The following is a 19,674-nucleotide window of genomic DNA, read 5'->3' on the forward strand; positions in this document are numbered from 1 at the left end:
GAATAAGAACATTCAACAATATGGTAGCCACATCATCAAAGAACAGCACAATTATAGATATTGTGGCTAGAAAGCCTTACAAAATACCAGATTGTTGGTTTTCTGTGTTTGTTGCTCATTTGAAACACATTTCAAATGCAGTTCAGAAAATGTCACTCAGCAGCATGGATGACAATTTTAAAGCTGCTCTACAATTATTTGTGTGCAGTAAATTCTACTAAAGAGTCCATGCACCCCAAAAAGTTTTGCTTTTTTAGCAGTGATGTGAATGTCACCTGCCTACATAAACCTTAAGGTTAATCACACTTCTCATTCACTATCAATGCCAATGTACTCCAATAGTAAGACTCGAACACATTTGTGTAAAAATGGAAAATCAGGGTAACATACTTAGTGTTATTTTAAATATTAAGTAGTATATTAAAATAAATGGCTTAACATTACTGTTTTATCAAATATTGTTATTACTTTGCAGTGCACCATTACAAGATGAAGTCTGACTGGCTTTCCACTTTGTCGACAATGGAGTTCTCTTTATTAGAAAAAAAATCAGAAGCAACCAACTGAAAATGAACATTCTCCACGACCATCTATTGCTCCAAAAAATCGACAGTAGTTGTGTGCCAGGAGCTTCCCTTCTTCCCAATTTCTGGCTTGTGACTGTTATTAGGGTCATTGCTCTGTGTACTGTACGATACATAAAACGAAAAGATTTTGTCCATTAGGGCAACAAATTGTTTATTATGAACAGAATAGGCAGCAAAGAATCTCCAGAACACTTAGTCATTCTTGGCTAATCATTGTAACCCAGACAGGAAAGTCAGCGGTATACTGAGATGAAAATCATTTTACATTTCATAACCAAGTTCACTAATGCAGTAAGCAAACATAATGATGACTAATAGAAAACACAACATACAGATCAACAGAAGAAGGAGACAGTAAATAGGCATGTAAAAAGTGCAGGGATTTCTAGCTCCATAGAAATGTTGTAAAAGTACTGAAATATATAAACATTCACCGGCCACTTTATTAGGTACACCTGTTCAACTGCTTGTTAACTGAAATATATATCAGTCAATCACATTATGGCAACTTTAAGATGACCTGCTGAAGTTCAAACCCAGCACCAGAATAAGGAAGAAAAGTGATTTAAGTCAGCGGTTGCCAACCGGTGGTCCGCGGCTCTGGCTGGTGCCCCCCCCCAACCGGGGTCAGGGGAAGGACCCTGCTGGCTGAGCTCACCGGCCAGAGCCGCGGACCGTGTGACCTGTAAAAATCTCTGGCTCAGGGAATGGGGCTGTTTGTGTCTCTGCACACAACCCACCTACTCTTCTATCCCAGGCTCAGATATCCGATGAGAGAGTGGGCGAGGTTATGGCATCATGATGTCTACCTTTAAGTGACAACCTGATCCCTGCGCATGGGCAGTCCGGAGCTGGTAATTTTAGTGGTCGCGGGACCGAAAAGGTTGGCGACCACTAATTTTAGTGACTTTGCATGGTTGTTGGCGTCCGGTGGGCTGCTGATCTGTGCGCACAACCATCTCTAGATTTTACAGAGAATGGCAAGAAAAATTCAGTAAAAATGCCTTGTTGATGACAAAGGTCTGCAAAGAATGGGCAGACTGTTTTGAGCTGACACAAAGGCAACAGTAACTCAAATAACCACTTGTTACAATCAAAGTTTGCAGAAGAGCATCCCTGAATGTACAATAATTAAAACTCTGAAGCAGATTGACAATAGCAGAAAGAGACCACACTGGATGTGTAGGGCATATGTTTTTGGCATACTTTGAGCCGCTTAGCACCATTAAAGCATTGTTTAAATGCCACAGCCTACCTTAGCATTATTGCTGACTATGTCCATCCCTTTATGACCACAGTGTAAACATCTGATGGCTGTGCCAGGTCAAAAAGCTTAACTCATCTCAAACAGTTTTGCTGGACATGACAATGAGTTCTCGGTACTCGAATGGCCACAACAGTCAACAAATCTCAATCCAATACAGCAGGTGGAAAGTGGTGGAAAACAAGTTTCACATCATGGCTCTGCAGCTACTGTAGGATGCTATTATAATAATATGAAATCCACAAAAATTGTTTTCAGTACCGTGTTAAACATTTTGAACTGCCACCAAGATTTATTGAGGTTCTGAAATCAAAAAAAGGGGTCTAACCCAGTACTAGGAGGATGTACCTACTAAAGTGGACAGTGAGTGTACAGTATGTGGTATAGTCATAGAAACAGGATAGATGCAAGTGGTGTATGCTCTGAACATTTATATGTTGTGTTAGGGTAATATTTTTGCATGTGCCTGTACAGTGGGTCTAAATCAGTAAAGTTATAATAGGTGGCAAGCAGAGAAAAAAATGTGGTGTTATAATAAAACATAATTATTAGCAACAGAAACGGGAAGTATTTTGGCCTTGAAAAAACTATAGTAAACAGACAAGTATGGAGCAAGGAGTATATTGCAACCAGTTTCTTGCAATACATTGCAGCTAAGCAATTCCATTTTTCTCAGTTTTTTTTTTTTTTACCTTGGACCAAATATGTATGCATCTATTGTAAGAGGATAGGTACAAGAACAGAAGGAAAGTACAGTAGCAGCTGCACCACTACCAGCAGCAGCCCGTAGACACATCACAAAGTCAAGGCACCACAGCTTTACCCTAAATAAGATTAAAGCTAAAATAGGTTTGTTAACTAATTGTCTTCAGTTATTTGGTAATCAAGTTTCTTCAACTACAATCCAAAAATTAACTGAGAAGAAAAAATGCTGTTGAATATTCTGCTAAGGCTAAGTGACAGTGCTAAAAAGGAATTTCAGATATATTCAATAGAATTTGTACAGTAATTCAATCAAATTTGAATATAAAGTATTTTTTACATGATTTTTTTAAATCTTGCATTGGAGTACAGTACAAAATTTCAATAATTACTAACACATGATAGAATATAAAACAATATTTAATTTCCCTGTAGTGAAGAAGCTTATTATCTTTCTTTTAATGTTTCTATTTTGCTTGCTTTTACCCAGTATGAAAGTGGAAAATAGAAAGATCCAATTGAATCACTATTCAACTCCCTTCAATACTGAATGGACCCTAAAGTCCTATTTACAACTGTGATATAACAAATGTGCACAGCTTCTCTGTTGTTTTCATTAGTGACATGTTCATTTCTATACATAGTGCAGGCCCTGTTGATTTTTTAGGCAGTGCATGAAAATGCATGCATCTTGTGTTTTAGTGTATTTTAGCTCAGGAAAAACAGACCCTCTCCTTGCAACTAGTTAAAACTATAGCAGCTATACTGCAAATCACATAAAATAAATAAATAGTTAAACTAAAAAGAAAACTTGGCACTTGGGGTCTTACTAAAAATTTCCATCAATCCTTTTAAATACTCACACACATAATCTATTCTACACCAATTCCATGGCTGACCAAATGGCAACAAAATCCCATCCAGAGTCCGCAAATTATAAACTATTATTATTTTAAAATTCCTTTATTTTTCAAGTTTTAGATGAACAACCAACTAAAAGTTAGATTTACAGTAGTATAGTTACTTGCATAAAAAAAGAAATGAAAAAAATGTACCTACCGTGTTTCCCCGAAAATAAGACAGTGTCTTATATTTATTTTACCTCTGAAAATCCCATTAGGGCTTATTTTCAGGGGATGTCTTATTTTTCTCACAAAAAATCTATATTTATTCATGTAAAAAAATCTGTATTTACCAAAACCTGCAACCAATATTACTATAGAAAGATACCTCTGTGTTACCTCTGACGTCAAAATCACAGATTTCTTCTGTTATATACAAGAAGTCATGAATAAGAATTGACATAAATGAGTAATGAAAAAAAAACACAGCTTCATAAGCAAACAAGTGCAACATAACAAGAAAATGTGCTGACAATTAACATGTGACTCATAGAGTTACATGTTAAATCTGAGTAAAAGCAAAAAAGAAAAAAAATCAATTAATAAATACGCATTGCTGCTAATGAATGAAATACCAGCAAGGACCTTTTGAAAAGAGAATCCACCAACCTCTTAGTGCTAGTGTCACACCAGAGTACTGTAAGTTAATTAACCCTGCGATTTCTTCACCCCTTGATTCAGTGCTTTTGAAATCTCCTGCTCTCTCTGCTCCCTCCTTCCTCTTGGTATCCCTCCGTGTACCACGTGACCACACCCTCCGAAGAAGCCAATAGGGCTTACTTTTGGGGGAGGGCTTATATTTCACCCCTTGCATGATTAGCATGCTAGGGCTTACTTTCGGGGTAGGTCTTATTTTCGGGGAAACACGGTAGGTGCCTACATTTACTTGTTAGGAGGGCAAGAAACAGAGTAGCTATGATCTGAATGGGCAACACTTTTCATTTATTTTTTCCAAAAGAACCTGATTCTTAGATTAAAACATAAAATTGAAAATGTTTTTTCTATACATTTAATACCAGCTGTGGTGTACCGATGTCTGAAAGTAAACAACAATTTAATAATTGTTTAATGAACACTATTGATGCCCAAGAAAAGCAATAAAAATATCAACATCAGGTTAAATGCCTTAAAAATCCCTCTGACATCCTCATGTTTACCTTACATTCATTCATTTTCTGACTATTCATCCACGCACAAATATTACATGTGAAATGAAACTGACAAAGGAGCTTTTCAGTATTCATGTAACTCTCTTATTCAAGTACAAAACATATTTATTTTTATTCTACGTCGGGACATTATGTCCTGATCATGCATCTGTTAACTACAGTTTATTTGTTTCATGATTTTATTATGCCACAAAAGAGATGTCCGTGGAAGTAAAAGCAAAGTCCAACTAGAGCACACTAAGGAGTGGTACAAATCTTTGCAAAGATTAATTGCATTAAATGTGAGAAGCATATCATGGCCCACACAACTAAGATGGAAAAAAGCCAAGAAGCCAACATCATAATCCTCTTACATTTCATTTATCAAGAGATGTTCTTTGTAGAGGAAGTTCAATTATAATAGTACACTATTTGAGTATAAAGAAATAAATAACAGTTTATGAAAGTTATAGAGGACATTTTGTCGTCTCAGACAAGTATAAACACCAGGACCTGCTGCCCTGTATGGACATCATTGGCTTTCCAGTCTTCATCTGGCACAAATATTAAAAGGTAAATAACTGGTAAGTGATGGCACGCAGTCAATGGTTATCATTTTCTATGTTCAACTGGATAACAAAGAGCTAAGGGCAGAACTACTCCATTTCTCGTCTTTTTACATCAATCCTTAGAAAGCCAGCAAACCAGATACTGAGGGCATCAATGTTTATTTAGATATATACCCATGGGCAGAGATCTAACTTGTTTTTGTAAACCTCTAGAATAATAAACACAGTGTTTCCCACCACACATTTGCACCTTTAAGCCAACCTGATTTAGTTTGTATTTAAAACACTCAAAACCTTCTGTATTGCTGCTAAATTATGGAAAACTGTGACATTTCCTAAAACAGCCAATAACATTACAATGAAGAATAAAGAATTACATGTTATGTACAGCAACAATTTTACAAATGCTGTTTAGGATAAGTGTTTTTTAAATGTGCTCCCTAGTGATCAAATGCTTCATAACATCCTGCCCCTTTTTACTGCAGAGCAAAAAACCTGGCTTGCCAACAGTCACCATTGTACACTATAGTTGTTTCTATAACCAACTGATGTATTGGCCATTATGTTCGGTCACTAGCCCAATCTTGCAGGTAAACAAAGCAAAAAACAACAATTTTTACATTAGTTCAACACTAGTAACATTGCTTACATGGCTACATTAGTTCTTCTGACAGGTGTTCTGACAGGTTTCCCAGCCAAACAAATCTCTCTGTACGTGGGTTTTGATTCCTCAGTATTCTATGGAGAATAGTCCATACCCCTAACTGTTCCAGATACAATGGGACTGTCCTGGGTTTACAATGTAATCCGGGCTTCCTGCTATACAGTCAATGTTCGTAACTAAGTGAAGGAACAATTGATCAAAGTCTATGGGTGGAATGATCTCCTGTCTTGCTTAATCCCAGCAGAGAGAAGTCAGCAGCTGGATAGGAGAAAGACTTTAAAGAAATGTGCTTTTTGTCACTTTGGGATCTATCACTGAGGTCCGCACTGGGGGTCTGTAAATGAGGGGGTCTGTTGTCAAGTTGTGCAATGGTGGTCTTACTGCAGTCTTTACTGGTTTTCTGTCACCGGGGGTTGGTCACTGAAGCCCAAGTCTAAAGCTGGAAAGTATGAATGTGAAGGAATAAAAAAGCTGTGTATGTGCATAAGTGTTCTTTGCAAGGTCCACAGCTGGCAGGTGCTGGAATTTGCATATGCCAACTTCCCACCATAGTGATTGACAAAAGAGACAGGGGTGGTAACCAGTCACGTAAGTAGTAGATGCAGTTATCCTTTAATCAGTAAAGAACCTCACTGTCATCAATCTATAATCGGAACTGATATATTCATCCAGCACTAAAATATATAGTAGGTAGGTTGTGTTGCATACTGAAACACTGTCACTCCATTATATCAAGATGCCTGTTAAATACCAATAATATGGATGAAGCTGACAAACTGCTTTATAAATATATTTTCAACTGATGAGCTCAAGATAGACAAGGTTATCTGCAAAATGTCAAAGTACATAATAGTTTACTTTATTCTTTTCTATTTTTATCTAATTCAATATTCAACATCTTATGTAAGGAGTTTTAAAAAACCTTAAAAATACAGTTTACATAACAAACTTGTTTGAAAGCCAACATTTTTTACAATGCATTTGTCTGTGTAGAGAGTCTGTATCATAAGACCAGAAATAAAATGAAGTGTGCCAAATTATTTTATAGATTTAAATTATTTGACGAGCGCAGTTTCTTTAATGTCTACGGAACTATGGACTTGTGGTTGAGTGTTTCTCAACCACAGTTCTGTGGAACCCTAGGGTTCTTGCAGAAGTCACTAGGAGTTCCTTGAGCCAAGGGCAGTTTGTGCCTCTCAGTTTAGTTACTACTGACACCAATGATCTTTTTGGCTATCTGTAGGGGTGACATTCTTTCCAATGGCCAACAACATAAGAGACATTTTTCCTAATGACCACCACACTAATGTACTGTGGATATAGTAATTATAGCTGAATTATACCAAGAGTTTCCCTATGTTTAAAAAAAGTAAACAGTGCAAGGTCAGATATTTCATAGATTTAAATTATTTGACGAGCGCAATCAATAGAGGTCTACAGACTTCTCTGTGACTCTGTTTCTTTAATGTCTAACATTAACTTTGTTACCAGGAAGCAAAGGTAAAATTCAAAAGGGAGAAGGTGGAAGACTGAATATAACATTGTACCATCCAAATTAAAATGTTTTAAAAAAGGGAGGAATTTTTTTTAATATTACTGGGATCTGTATTGTACCTTAGTGACCCAGGACTCAAAATCTTTGTAAATGCTGATCTTGCAAAACCCTATTTCCTAATAGTGTTGTTGTTTGCTCTTACTTTCAGCATAGCTCATCAATATGATGGTTGAAGTTATGTAGTCATATCATATTTTCTATGGCTTACGGTATTTAGCCATTTTTATGTAATATTGCTAATATGTATGACTACAGGTAGTCCCTGAGTTAAGGACATCTGGCATATGGACGACTCCTAGATATGAACAGGGCTTTCCAGCTTGTTAATGTGCAAGACAGAGGCTTGATGTGGGGGGAATGGGCAGTTTGCATGACTTGAAGAAGAAATCTTTTGCTAAACACAGCTGTGACTTTTGTAACTCTTTAATGACCAAGACAAACTCTGCAGTTTGGCTGGGATTCTTTTGGGTTGAGACCTAATTGCATTTAATAAAATAATGTACCTGTTCCGACTTACATACAAATTCAACCTAAGAACAAACCTACAGTCCCTATCTCCTTTGTAACCCGGGGACTACCTGTATTTTACAAAGAAAACAGATGTGAAAAAAAGATATCTCCTTTGTACAATTTTGCTTTGTAAAAGCAAAATCCACATATTCAATATCTAACTGGCCCATAAGTTGGCTGTTAAGTGATAACACTTACCATGTTCCCCTGTCAACCTTTTTACCAGAGGTTGAGTCTTACACTTGCATTCAGGTAATTGGCCACACAATTGCTGTGTAGAGAGCACTGCTGCTTCCCCAATCCCTGAAGTATCAAGGATTATTGGGGTTTCAGCAGGTGAATATGATGCTAAGGGAGAAGGAAGAAAGTGCTATAAGTGAGCAGGAATGGAAACAGATACACAGTGAACCTGTTATTTTTGGGCTCAATGGGTAAAGTACAAGTTTTTCTAAAATATTAAACTTTAAGATGTGCAAAAGTCCTGAAGAAGTTCCACAATTCTTTTTGGGGGTTCCTGGATTATGAAAAAATGTCATCATTTATTACAGTGGCTAAACTATGGGTGTCCCAGAAAACAGCAGAGCATGAACAAGATTAGTACCTCTAGTTTAACTAAATATGCCTGAATTGTTAAAACTTTCCAAGGCTGGATAAGATACACTTTCATCAGTGAACCTCGGTATCCATGCATTTATTAAAAGTCGTTTGGTATTTTTTAGCAAATGTTTTCAATCCTGGACCAGATCCATTCCAGATTTGCTGACTTACCCAGGTTCACTGATGAAACTGTATCTTCCCCAGCTTTGAAGAGCTTTAATAAATCCAGGCCAATGAGTCTGTTTCTGATATTTCTCAATAAAGAGTTTAACATAATAAACATCCTAAAATATGCACAAGCAATAAGGAAATGGAAAAAGTAGAGGATACGGCAATGCTTTTGCAACAACTTTTTCCACTTAAAAAAAATTGAAAGACAATCTTAAGGGGAAGTAGCATTACCAAAATAATATCATGCACAGTGGGTGTTTAGATACACACAGGAAAGAGTAGGAGAGAATGTACAGTAACATGTATGGCAGGTCAGTGAGCTGTACCCATCTATTTCATGTCTCAAAGTCTCATAAGACAGGGTGGAACGTTTACAACCAGACCATATAGAACTCCAGTAAACTTGCTGTTTGATAATATGACTGCCAATCTCCAGTACAGCAGAACAATTCTGTGTCTCAATGTTATCATCACTGTCTATGGCAGAAAAGGGACTGATAACCTGGAGGATGAAAACCACAGACAGTGTGATTAGCTGTGGTTTTAGTCATCTTCCCCAATACACTAGTAGTGATCTGCTGACAAGGAATGAGAACAACAAAAAGGCATCTGGTCCACATAACTTCTAAAGCAGGAGTGTCAAACTCTGGCCCACGGGCCAAATCTGGCCCTTAAGGACCTTTTTTTTTTTTTTTTTGGCCCCCCCAAAGAATTTGGAAAATGAACCACATCTGGCCCGCCCGCGTTACCACCTCACATCATCATTTTCAATACATGCAATACATAGACAATATTCCTGTGTACCCATCATGTGGCACAAAGCCTAAGCAATGATCACACCAGGGGGCATTGTGTTTGTTTCAATCCATTAGAGACTGCATAGCGTAATATTTAGTGTCAAACCTGTGATGTGAGAAGATGAACAACACACAGCCTGCATAGATAGATAGAAATTAGTCTTTTCAACCCTGAAGTGTGTTTAGAGGGGGTTGTTTTTATTGGTTATGGATGAAGTAGTAAACTTCCTCAATTTTTTCAATAAATTTCAAGTTTGGCCCACAAGACTACTCCAGTATTTTGTCTGGAGTTTAGGAAACCTATACTGGGAAAATATGAAGACTACCATTGCTCCATACATACTGCTATCTGTGTGCTTTGCTGATTTAGTAGCTTCTATACTTTGTAAATCACTATTGTGGATGGGATCTCACTGCACTCTTGCTTTACATGCTGCATACTTGATCTGGGTCAGTAAATCTTAGGCAACCTTCCAACCTTACCTCCAAATGCTGAATATGTATTTGTCTCATCCTTTTCCTATCAATCAGAAGCCAAGGTTAAGTTCAGGAGCCAAGTATATTAAATTTCAGGCTTCCTAACATATCATAAAAGCACTCTGTAACACATCTGTGTTTCTCAACCACAGTTCCGTGGAACCCTAGGGTTCTTGCAGAAGTCACTGGGAGTTCCTTGAGCCAAGGGCAGTTTGTGCCTCTCAGTTTAGTTACTACTGACACCAATGATTATTTTGGCTATCTGTAAGGGTGACATTCTTCCCAATGGCCAACAACGTAAGAGACATTTTTCCTACTGACCCCCACACTAATGTACTGTGGATATAGTAATTATAGCTGAGGTTCCCTGAAGACCTGAAAGTTATTCCAAGAGTTACCCAAGAGTTATGTTTAAAAAAAAAAGTAAACACTGCACTAAGGTCAGACAAAAAATCTTCTGGCATAACTTCTGACTTAATTGGAACTGCTGAGTTCTGGTGGCTATCTTTGGGTAGGGAAAATAAATGTATATTGTAGTTACAAAGGAAAATCTACTAAAACCAGTCAGATTCACTGTGAGCTTCAACAATCATCCCTGAACAAAACTAATCCTGCTCTGGCCTGTGATCTCCTGCAGCCACAAATCCTTGCATTGGTGATCTAATAGTGAACAAAAGCTAAGAGAAGATCACTAACATAAGAGGTTTATAGTTACAAGGGTCCGTACAGCCATGTTTACTCCAGGCACCTAACTGACCCTCATACTATGTCTTGTCCCAAAGTAATTGTGGCACTGGACCCATGAAATGTCATGTAACCTCTGACTTCTGAGGTGCAGGCAGAAGTATACATTTCAGAATAGGGAAAGTTAAACAGGAAAGCAAAGAAAATTATTTTACCATAATAATTTTACATTAAGTAGGTAAAATGTAAGACTTCATAAGTTCAGAAGTTGTTTTGACTTTAATACTGGTATTGAGTTACCAAACCACAAATTAGGTATTCCAACTTTCCTCTTACATTTTTTTCTTGAAGCTCTAAAGTACTGCCACACCAGCTTGATACCTGGCAGTTTCAGAAGGTGGCCCAGGAAGTCAGGCATTGCATGATATGCCCACTGCAATCAATCAGTAGTCATATCAGCAAAAAAAATAAATTCTCATTGGTTGTCAGATGCATGTATCAAACTCTGAACTACATTATAACCAAATAGCCAGATTCTGCTGAACGTAAATTATCATATAGGAAACATTTAGAGCACTTTTGCGAAAAGCAGCAAACTTTGTATTGTAAGCAAAATGCTTGTGCATCATGTGCACGTTCCCTTTAATTAGTCATGACAAGTTCACACAAAGGAAGTTGTTTTTGTCTGAAAAAAAAAAGACTTTGTGAAGGCAGTTGAAACAGGTTACACTTAACTTTGTAATTCTGCCTCGGGAACATAAGAATCAGCCTAGAGACAGACGTAGCCAATGGAAGGAAACAGAGACAGGTAGAAGCACCCTTCGAGGAGGAGTTCAAATAGTTTAACTATGCCGACCTTAGTAACAGAGCTATTAATAAGCTGAGAAAAACATCCTTAATATTGGGTTAGCTGAAGTCGGATTTGTGTTAATTGGTGTACACAGAGGAATGCACTTATTTAAAGATTAAATGTCTTCCTCTTTTAATATCTTGTGCCTCATACACACCTTTTCTAACATGACTAGCAAGAGTCTAATGACGCCATGACTGCTGCAAGTCTCATGGTGTGTTTTACCATTAACTGGCCTAAAAGTTTCATCCAAGCCAAAGAAAAATAATTACTGAAAAACAGCCCTAGTGATAAAGCTGGGAATTCTGTATAAAGGAGCAGATTAAATAAATGCTGTGAACATTGGCGGTTATTTGGATGGCACAAAACTTACAACTACTTGTTACTTTTTAACTACACATTCAGCAAAGTGACTCAATCTCCAGCCCAGACTGGCACGAATTGCTTTACTGCCTGTGCCAGTATATCTTGCTGAAACATAACATTTAATACTGACTTTCTAATGATAACAGCCTTCCTGCCAAGGGGTAATGTCCCTATCTATGGACATCCCTCTAAGTAACATAGTAAATTTTTCAGTTTAGCTTAAAATACAGCTCGATCACAAAGTCTTATATAATATCTTATCATATCAAAGAGAAAATCCCTAAAGTGGTTTGAAACTCTGCAAGTACAAATTGGTAAAACTTGTTTTAAATTCCTTTTATAAATATTTTTTCTTACAGTCAGACGGTGCTATTATTCTTGCTACCATCGTCTTACACCTACACTGCAGTCAAAATGCATAGTAGGGTTAGAAATAAAGCAAGGGGAAGGGATTGTGGACGTTAATCCGCCAGGCAAAAACTGAGCATGCTTAGATTGCTCCTCAATTACACAAACTAGTCCTTTACCACTTCCGCCTTCCAGGGAGAACTTTATGGAGGAAGTGTGGATTTTCTGATGTTCTGCATCAGTAATGCCACACAGAGACCGCGGAGCTGCAAAGGGACACCAATAAACAATTCACTAATGCTGGCGAACCCTTTCTAACTGGCATATATAGTAACAGACACTGTACAAAGACACGTCTACGGGTGATAGACGATAGAGCCATGGCACCTACCCACAATTATAAAATTAAGAAAGTGCAAGAACCACTATACTTTAGTCATCTGTAGAACCAATTACCACTTTTTCTGATTTTTTTAGTCTATTCTAACTGATTTCTAATTTTTATTGCATTTAATAACATTTCTTATGTATAACTCACAGACATGGGTATGTATAATGCGTTTATATAAGTCTACACTGTTCTGTGTGAATATAACAGTCAAGGTTAAAAGTCACAAAGCCAAAAATCAATGATAAAAACAATAATTTATACTGTGCCATAGTCTTCCTTGGTGCTGTACATTATCATCTATTGCTTGATGTATCTGATATACAACAATGACTCAATCTAGAAACCATAAATTTGTTTTATGAAGTTGCTGTTACTTCTAGGGACTTTTATCTTGACTTGCTGGCTGCTTATCTCCAGAAGAGACTTAAGCTGCGTACACACTTCCAATTTTTATCGTTGGAAATGAACGACGAACGATCGATTGGTCAAAAATCGTTCGTAAAAAAAGTAACCAACGACGCCGACGAACGAGAATAGTCGCTGGAAATGAACGACCGGACCGGCGGATTGGACGACGATCGTTTACCATCTATCGTGTGTACGGTCGTTCATTGATCGTCCATGGTCTGAGCATGTGTGATGAACGAACGTTCGTTCACTTCCTGTCGTGCACGTCACTTCCTGTATCGCTCAAACGATCGCATCTATTGTGTGTACAATATCTGCGAACGATCGTGTCGTTATCTGCATGTACAGGATCGGTGCTATACGATCGTTCGCCGATATCGCGCAGGATCGTTCGTTTACCAATGATAATTATTGGAAGTGTGTACGTAGCTTTAGAAACTTAACAGGTGACAAAATGTGTTATTTGTCAAAACATTAAACATGATTAATTGTCAGACTACAGTAACCACAACACTGGCATACATTTAAAGAACCACATATCTATAATCTATTTAAAAAAAATTAAATAAATAAATAAAGAGTTCCACAGATGAGTGAAAAAACATACAATTTAGGTTAGGCATCTGAACTCCAAACATCTAAACACGCTGATAAAAATACATATATTGATGCTGCTTTACCTATCAAATGATCACTATTGCTGCCTATCTCCAGTCTTGGCATTTAAAGAGCTCTGTTACACAGTGTACCTGTCTGGCAGAGAAAGGGTAACCTAATGTTTCTCTGCTGCTTGTTATGTTTCCTTTTCCTTATGGACAACCTAGACAGTGAAAGGAGAAGAATTAGTGGACTAATAAGGCCAGCATACTCCTTACTGGAACATTTGTGCTGCTTCTCCCTCTTAAATTACCAGGATTTCTTCTAAACACTGTGATTTTTTTACCAGCTGCTCAACATGAAGAATGTAAGGTACAAAATGATAATAATAGTTCTGCCAAGCACATCACAGAAATATATGAGATATAGGGATGGCATACATTGGCACAAGAAGCTGAAGGTAATACAACCCTAGCTCTCTGGAGAAAACACTATCTTTTTTAGATATTTTATGTAACTATCTTTATATTGAGAAAACACAGTAAGGGCTGGTTTAGACACATGGAAAGAATTTGCTGGTTCTTAAAGAACAATCATTTGCAGATCTGAGAGTGGGCCGCAGTGAACGGGTCTGAACGGCTCACTGCCACCTTTATTCATTCTCTATTGGGCTAGTGCAGGTAGACACTACATGTAACGTCTCCCCTAATGCAGCGGATTACCAGTGTGAGGAAGCAGTAACCACACCGCAACCTCACTATGAACATAGCCTAAATTATTTTCATTCATTGGTTTTAGTCCTTTTAATAATGGATGCTCAGCATCTCATGTGGACATTATCCAGGGCAGTCTCCTTGCAAATTCAGCCTGCCTAAAGCTATGTGCACATGCTAGATTTCTGACGCTATTATCTATGCTTTCTATATTGCTTGTAGTATGTAGCAACCCTCTCTATAAAGCAGACTTTTTCGGCTTTTTTTTAACATGGAGAACCCTTGAAATAATTTTCAGGTCCTCAGGGATCCCCTGCTATAATTACTATATCCACCAGTTGCACTAGTGCTGTGATCAGTGGGAAGAATGCCTCTTATATTGATGGCCACCGAAAAATAGCCAAAAAGATCACTGGTATCAGTTAAACTAACCTAGGAGGCACAAACTGCTCATTGCTAAGAACCCCTACCAAGCTCTGGAGGAAGCCTGGTTGGTAAACACTGCTAAAGACATGAAAATACATGCTGGTATGACCCAAGCTTTATGTTCATGTTATGATCATTACAAAAAAAAGAATCTTTCAGGCATCTAATGGGGCAGAACCAGCCAACAAAACTGGAATAAAAATACTGTGAGAACTGAAATATACAACAAAATTTTCAAGCTTCATTAACAAATGAAATTATCGGCTTGTCACATAATATAATCAGAAAATGGGACATTCATTACAAGAATACTAATAAGAGGATTATTCTGCCAGGCACTAAAGTACAGTGTCTTGTGTTTTATCTTGAGATGTAGTTTAAGCAGGATGAAAATCCCACCCAAATCGGACATATCCCCACCCGATTCTTCCTTACAGCTTTTTAACTTCTAGCCAACATTTAGAGTATGACTGTGATAATATAGTGACATTCTTTTGAACTTCCTGCCTATGCCAACTACAGTTCCATCCCATCCTGTTCTTGACATCCCAAGGGACGTTCTGCAACTAAAAGCTCTTGCAAAGAAAGTGGCCGAGTCAGCAAAATGCACAAGTCCAACACAGTGTCAACTCTTTAATATAATAGTGCAAGGAGCAAAGACAATGGGCCTGATTTATTAAAGCTCTTCAATACTGGAGAGGATACACTTTTAGCTGTGAAGCTGGGTGATCCAGCAAACCTGGAATGGTTTGTTGGATCACCCAGTAATTTTCTTTTTGTTAGCAAATGTTTTCAATCCTGGTCCAGATTCATTCCAGGTTTGTAGGATCACCCAGCTTCACTGCTGAAAGTGTATCCTCTCCAGAGTTGCAGAGCTTTATTAAATCAGGCCCATTGTGAACAATACAAAAACCAACAGCATCCGATCCATGTTCAGTGCAAAGATTGATAACATCTGCTGGTTGCTCTTAGTACTATGCACACATTTTCCTATACCACTGAACAGGACAGAAGGTGAAATGTCTCTGGTGCGTTTTTTTTCTGGTGCTGATTAGAATTTGAATTTATCTATCTGATTAGAATTTGATTTGTCTATCACTCTTGCTAAATCACTTCCATTATTTGTGTGATCTAGTCTTTTTCTCAGTAATATTTAAATAAAAATTGAACACTATCCAAAGCTTTGGCTACTTTAAATAAAAATCACATGATGTCACGTGATGTGATACAGCTTTGCTGTCCTGGTAAATAAATACTGTAATAACCCCTATAATAAGATTATAAAAAGAGACTTCCTATTTTTCTAGGGCTTTACAGCACTTCATTTTGGTGACTTATGTACACACGTCCAATGGTTCTCGCTCAATAAATGGCTCAGGGACGATATCGGACAACAATCTGTTTGTACAGCACTAATTCATGCATCGTGCAGTCCTCAGTCGTTGTTAAGGATCGTGAAAGATCCTTTCCAACGACAATAATTGCACGTGTGTACCCAGCTTAAGTCCAGGATATGGGGGTTTAAAGCTGAATGCCAGGCAGATGAAATAATTATGCAGCCATGTTTGTATTAAAGAATCTGCAAATGTATTTTTCAAAGTAACTACTGTAAGTAAGAGCTTTAACTGGAAAAGCAGCACAAGCACCCAATCAGTCATGCAACACTGCTAATAGGAGAAAGCAGGATGATGGAGCAGAATGATTCTTCTTTCACTGTCCAGTCAAGGGTTGAAAGCGGTGAGGGGATGCCATCCCCGGGGGGAATGAACTTGGAAGAGATTTACTTTTGCTTTGCACATATACATATTCTGTAAGATTCAGCAAATTGAATGATTGCACTGAGTAACATTTCTGCCAACCAGGTAAGTGTTTTTCTGTACAACCACTTCAAAGAAATGCTTAGATCTTCATGTTTGTTTCTTCTGAGCAACTGACATTTACTTCAGTCCAGTTGGTGTATTTTGTCATAAAGAACAGCAAATCATATTCTGCAATACAGAGTCATTTCAATTCTACAATTCTTAGTATATTCTTCACCCTCAACAGAAATGTCCTATACAAGTTACAACAGAGACATGTGGAATCAAACATTAGCTATTACAATAGCACATAAATTAGATAGAACAGACAGTGCTTTTCTTTCTGTCCTATTTCTTAATCTAGCTCTTTGTTTAGTTCTTGTTGTTGCACATTCCACAGCCTTCCAAGCATTAAGACCAAGCAATATATCTGTATCTTGGCATGGCTTCAGGAAAAAAATATTATTTGTATCAGTTTTCCTAAATTTTCCTAAAGCAATTGCTCTTTAGATGCTGTCAGCTTATTTTCAGGAACATATCTGTATGCAGCAATTGCAGAGAAGAAAGAAGTTTGAACAATAAAGGTTAACATGGCTATATGAAATATATCACTGAAATGTTTTATCAGTGGACAGAAACCTCACATGCAACAAACAAATAACTATATCACAACAGTCAGCTAATAAAGAAGTGTTGGCATTTTTTTTTACTGATTTTACCAAGGGTCAGTTAAGAAGAGTCCCAAAGAGATAGAACTGCGTCTCAAAAGAGGAATACTGCCACAAGGCAAAGTTCTTCTAGGAATAGATGGGACATTTGCTAAATGTCAAGGTTATTAAAGGTCAATACCTAAAAAGAATAACCTGGTATAAGGAAAGTGAATCCTGGAACACTAAGCAATAAAGTAAAATGATATGTATCTGTATTTCAATGTAAATAAAATGATGACTGTTTACATCTTGTCTGTAGGAGTTGAGAAAAGATACAAATGTGGATGGTAGAGAAGTGTTGTAGTGTTTCAATAAATAATAACTATATATTAGGTAACTCAGAGAGATTAGATAAATCTCAGCATAAGAACAACAAAAATAGACAACCAATAGTAGTTTATGGTACAAAGATACAGTATGGAATGCCAGCTAAGGGTTAACACGGCGCACTGGTTTAGTGCTAGGTAACTGCTTGCATTGAACTTCTCTTTCTCTGCATCAGTTTCCTGCAGTTTAGCCACAAACTGTAGGAAGAACGTATAGACAATTATTCTTGCACTTTGCTCTATACAAGAAGGGAGTTTTCTTGTTAAATTTATCTCAAAAATACCAAATCCCTTCAGAAGGGCACCAAAAACATCAAAATAAACATATAATTATATACATGCACTGCTGACTGAAACTCTACTTGATTTTATTTTGTTCAGAAATACTATTTAATGTACAGCGCTGCGTAATATGTTGGCGCTATATAAATCCTGTTTAATAATATTAACAATAAAAAATAGAAGCAGTAATGTTGGAGTTTCTGCAGCCCCTATATAGGAAGGAAACCCTGTGGTGCTTTATATAATATCAGTATAAAGTCAAATAAAATCGAAAGAAGAGAAAAAATACCTTTGTCACATGCACATTTTTATTCTGATTACCAGTCAACAACTACTTCTTACAAAGGAGCTTCAAAAGGAGGTTGCTCACCTCCAGAAAACTGCTTGCACAATGCATACCCTCCAGCAACTAAAAGCAATAGCTGGTATTCATCTGAGGCTATTCCATCTTATTTTATTATTACCTTACACTTAAAGGTATTATAGAAATGGTTCTACCCAACAGCTCAGGATTGATTACATCCAGTGATCCAGTATCATTGCATGTATCAGCCAATACCAGTTTAAACAAATACACTCATACTAACTAAAAACTCCCCCCCTAATATTCTATAAAATAAAGGAATGATTCCCCTTTCCCTGAAATAATGATGGTTACACAAACCATATTATTATTATTATTATTGTTAATAATAATAATAATAATAATAATAAACATGATTTATATAGCGCCAGCATATTACATCATATAAAGAACAGCGCTGTACATAGGGGTTGCAAATGACTGAGTGACACAGGAGGAGGAGAGGACCCTCCCCCGAAGAGCCTACAGTCTAGGAGGTAGGGGAAGTAACACACAATAGGAGGGGAGATATGGAATGGTGGGAAGTAGTGAGGCTTTAGGAGACAGAAGAAGAAAACAGGTAGACAAGTTTGAAAAGATGGGTTTTAAGTGCTCTTTTAAATGAGCAGAAAGTAGGAGCAAGCTGAACAGGATGAGAAAGACCATTACAAAGAGTCGGGGCAGCTCTAGAAAAGTCTTGGAGCCCTGCGTGTGATGAGGATATGAGTGAGGAAGTCAGTTGTAGGTTATCAGAGGAGCAGAGAGATCGGCTAGGAGAGTATTTTTAGACCAGGTTAGAAAGATAGGTAGGACAAGAACTATGGAGGGATTTGAAGGCAAAGCACAGGAGCTTGAATTTGATTCTAATGTAAAATGAAAGCCAATGAAGAGATCTACAAAGAGTTACAGCAGAAGAGGAGTGGTGGGAAGGATGGATGAGTCTGGCTGCAGCATTCATAATAGATTGTAGAGGAGAGAGTCATGTGAGTGGCATACCTGGGAGGAGGATGTTACAGTAGTCCGGACGAGGGATGGTAAGAGCGTGTAAAAGGAGTTTGGTGGTCTGTAAGAACAGGTAGGGGAGGAATTTGGAAAAGTTGAGCAAGTGAAAAGGGCAGGACCAGGAAATGTTTTGAAAGGGGGGGTGTAAATGAGAGAGCAGAATCAAAGGTGACACCAAAACAATTTGCCTGAGGGGAGCGACAAATGACTGTGTTGTTAACAGTTATATATATGTCAGGGGGGATTTGGAATGTTGGGGGGGAGATAATGAGTTCTGTTTTATCCAGGTTGAGTTTCAGAAATCTGTCAGCCATTCACAATAAGATGTGTACATGTAGGTAACACGACAGGTTTGCTTTAAAGACCAGGTTCCCTGCAGCAAGTGATCACTGTTGCTTTATTACTCTGCCACTTTGCATAGCACGGCCATGAGAAAGCTCTAAACGATTACCCAGTCAGAGCATACAGAACGCTGAAGACTTTCCC

General features: G+C 37.6%; 1 protein-coding gene and 1 long non-coding RNA gene across 2 annotated transcripts in view; one reads left to right on the forward strand and one right to left on the reverse strand.

Annotated features, from left to right (window-relative positions):
- The window catches only part of SESN1 (sestrin 1), a 91,427-nt gene that overhangs the window by 24,433 nt on the left and 47,320 nt on the right, over positions 1 to 19,674 (reverse strand). The gene's annotated exons all lie outside the window — the stretch shown is intronic.
- Positions 16,480 to 19,674, forward strand: part of LOC140330070 (uncharacterized) — a 40,546-nt gene continuing 37,351 nt past the window's right edge. Inside the window, exon 1 of the long non-coding RNA XR_011920601.1 lies at positions 16,480 to 16,588. This is a non-coding gene — a long non-coding RNA (uncharacterized lncRNA). The remainder of the gene's footprint in view (positions 16,589 to 19,674) is intronic.

This window comes from Pyxicephalus adspersus, chromosome 4, assembly GCF_032062135.1.
Source record: "Pyxicephalus adspersus chromosome 4, UCB_Pads_2.0, whole genome shotgun sequence".
Taxonomy (NCBI): Eukaryota; Metazoa; Chordata; class Amphibia; order Anura; family Pyxicephalidae; genus Pyxicephalus; species Pyxicephalus adspersus.